Below are 3,390 nucleotides of genomic sequence, written 5' to 3'. Positions count from 1 at the left end.
TGCCCGGCTCAAGACTTCTCTCTAGTTGGGCGAGAGAAAAAGGATTGGAAGTGTGAGACAATTTTGGTTTGTAGAGGAGCAACAAAAGACCAAGAGGAAATTGCTTATCCTCTTTTTTTTCTTCTTCTTTACTTCCTTCTATTACTGGACATTCCATGGGGGAGCAACTGAACCCTGTAGACAAACACACCCTAAATAAGGCTGGAGGTATGCCATCACTCCTCCCCCCTACAGCCCTCTATCCCTCCATCCGGATCCCTCCTTCCTCACGCTGCCCTTATTCTGTCCCTTAGCTCTTCTATGTCAACACTCATGTAATTTAAAGTTTTTCTGCTGACATTGTTAGATGTTGAACTAGACGCCAGTGTTGTAGTCGAGACCACCGAAACCGAGACAAAGTCATCACCGAGAGTGAAGGTTTGAGACTGAGTCAAGACCTGTCTCATTAGTAAAACTGTGCGTAGAATCCTTACTAACAGTGTATGTACGCCCAAATGCCAAAAAAAGATTTATAAAACCATGCGCACACACATCTGTAAGCAATGTTCCCTTTATAAATCATAGATTACCTACAAGTGTGCATACATGAATCAGCCTCTTATCCCGCCCTGCCCCCATTTTTTTTTTTTTACCATAAATAATGAATGCAAAGCACCTTGTGAATGCTGATGAGTATGTTAATAACACTGGCAATGTTCTTTCACGACACTGAATCATGCAGAATCATGTCGATTGGAAAAAAAAAGCAAAAAAAAAGTCAAACGCTCGGGAATTGCTGCAAATCAAATTATAATATGGGTATATGATAAGATTTAACCTGAGCTATACTATATCCAAAGAAGCCTTAGTGATAAAGTTGAAGATCAGAATATTTATATTTAACACTTAGCTGTAAACAACCGGTTACCCCCAGAGCTGCGAGGAATTTTTGTTTACAACAATTTGTGAATTTCAACGCCTCCTGGGCGCTGTAGTGGATTTTACAAGGTGTTCATGGAACAATCATCACTCAGTACAAGCGCAAATAACACTGCTGGATTTATCTTTATGTTAATGTGGATGATATGGAGAGAAAAAACATGTGTGAGGCATCAACATTTGAAAATATTACAAGTGATCATTATTCCCACATTCACTTTGTGCAGTCTGACATCAGTTCACCACCTCATCATCTGCGTCGCCAATTCCCATTGGCTCGGAAATGTTCGTACGCATGCTCCCGTTGAGTTTTTTTTTAATAAATCGCAACCTTTGCGTGGGAAGTTGACGTACGGACCGTTTCGACCCCGTTGTGTGTACGCCATGTTTATAAATGAGATCCCAGGTCTTTGCTGACAAGAGTTTTCTAATTTTAGACCTTGTGCCAGAGGGTGTGACAGTAAATATACCACCCTTTCTAATCAAAGGAAAATTTTATGAAAGTGAAGTGAGGGCAACAAAGGAGTAGCAAAAAAACGGATTCATGTTGAGAGGGCTGATGCTAGGGTGAAGGAGGTTAGAATCCTTGACCTGACACTTGCTCATCTGCATATAAGCTGTGTCCTGACATCCATTCCCTGCCGGATCGTTAGCCTTACCAGTATGTGTTGCCTGCGTATCAGCTTTAACTTCTTGAGAGTTAGTTCCTCAAACAACCTGGGACCTGCTCATTAACCTCCAGCCAACTCGCTTCCACTCTCTGCCTCGTCATCTGGATTCCTCTGCCTTCACAGTCAAACTATCAAATAAATACCCACCTTAAATCCACTTGCCTTTTCCTGGTCTTTTTCAGGGTTCTGCTTTAGTGAATTGTGACAATTTTCACCTCTTTTGATACTTCATCCTTCGTCTTGGAAGAAGCGGATAGAGCTATATATAATAACCAATGGTTATGTTTAGGGTCAAGGCTAGGGTTAACTGCCTGAAAGGCGACGTTGGAGAAAACACCATCGAGCAACATACACAGCATGCATCCGCCCGTTCTATAGAAATACACTGGACAAAGTTACAGTTCTACCATTAGTCCAACAAAATAAATGGAAGAAGTGCAAGTGCCTTGGAAAATACTTGTTTTCTTAAACTGCATGTTGTGATGTGTAGGGAAGGAGGAACAAGGCGCGGAGACAGGCAAGTTCAAAGTTGAGGATATGTTCAACCAAAAACACAGGGAATACAAAAAGGAATCCACGTCTGCAAACATAAAGTCCAAAATCCAAATCCCAAAACTCTACAAAAGACAGAACCAAAATACCAAATAAGGAGGAAAAAAAACAAAGAAAAATGCCCAAACCATAACACGTGTGCCATTCCGGGGCTTTTCAAAAATTTATACTATACTTCTTTTTGAATAAAAAAGGGTTTGTAGCTAAATGAGGATTTTATACTAATATTACAAAAGGTGTGTCAATTAAATTTGGACTTTAAATGTCCCTTCCCATTAAACTCCACAAATAGACTCTGAATGTTCTGAAAGGATTTAATTGCTCTTTCTTTGTGGTGTTCCTGGAACGATGTTTCTTTTTCTTTTTTTTAGCTGTAAGTAGCTCCTTTAAATTAGTGCAGTGCATTGTGGGATGACACGATTTCTAATGGTTTTTAACTCTTTTGATACTTCTGCCTTCGTCTTGGAAGAGGGTAAAGCTCGACAAGGAGACGGCCATGACAAATTGTTTGTCTCTTGACATGTAAAAGTTATCTTTTAAATGTACACACATCATTTGTGAAATTCATGGCGGACCAAAACATATTTATTATCTCTCCATTGACTCCCGTTCATATTTTTTTCAGAGGATAGGTCCCATGGACCAGAAGTAAAAGGCTTGACTTCAGCTCTCTAGACTGATTTGGATATGATTCCTATTAAAATTACACCTTACACAGCTTACCTCAGATGGTTGCTAGGTGATAGCAACATATACGTCATGATGGTCGGACTCCGCACTGTTCTATTCACCTCGGAAAAATAAACTGGACAAAGTTACAGTTCTTAGTCCTGCAAAATAATTGGAAGAACTGTGAGTGCCTCGGAAAATGCTTTTCTAAAATTGCATGTGACATTCTGGGGTTTAAAAAAAAAAAATTGTACTTATACTGTGTCAATTAAATTGGGACTTTAGTGTAGGTTGGAGGATATGGCTATTTCATTTGATTTAATTTACTGGTAATGGGCTAATCTTATGGATCTCCAATTATGCATGATTAGGTCCTGAGCATGTGTGTGTGTATTTCAGGCCTGTGTAATTTCCATGATTACTAACAAAACAGAGTGTATATTGTAATTTCCCCACTGGGGATCGATAAACAGCATGTATTATAAAATTATGATTATGAATTAAACCTGTTGAAGAAGTCATTCAGCTCCTTTGCCCTCACCATTGTCCCCCCCCCCTGTAGCTCTGGTCTTTGTGTTGT

Source organism: Etheostoma spectabile, chromosome 7 (genome assembly GCF_008692095.1).
Source record: "Etheostoma spectabile isolate EspeVRDwgs_2016 chromosome 7, UIUC_Espe_1.0, whole genome shotgun sequence".
Classification (NCBI taxonomy): Eukaryota; Metazoa; Chordata; class Actinopteri; order Perciformes; family Percidae; genus Etheostoma; species Etheostoma spectabile.
The sequence above is the reverse complement of the archived record's forward strand: the minus strand, read 5'-3'. Positions refer to the sequence as shown.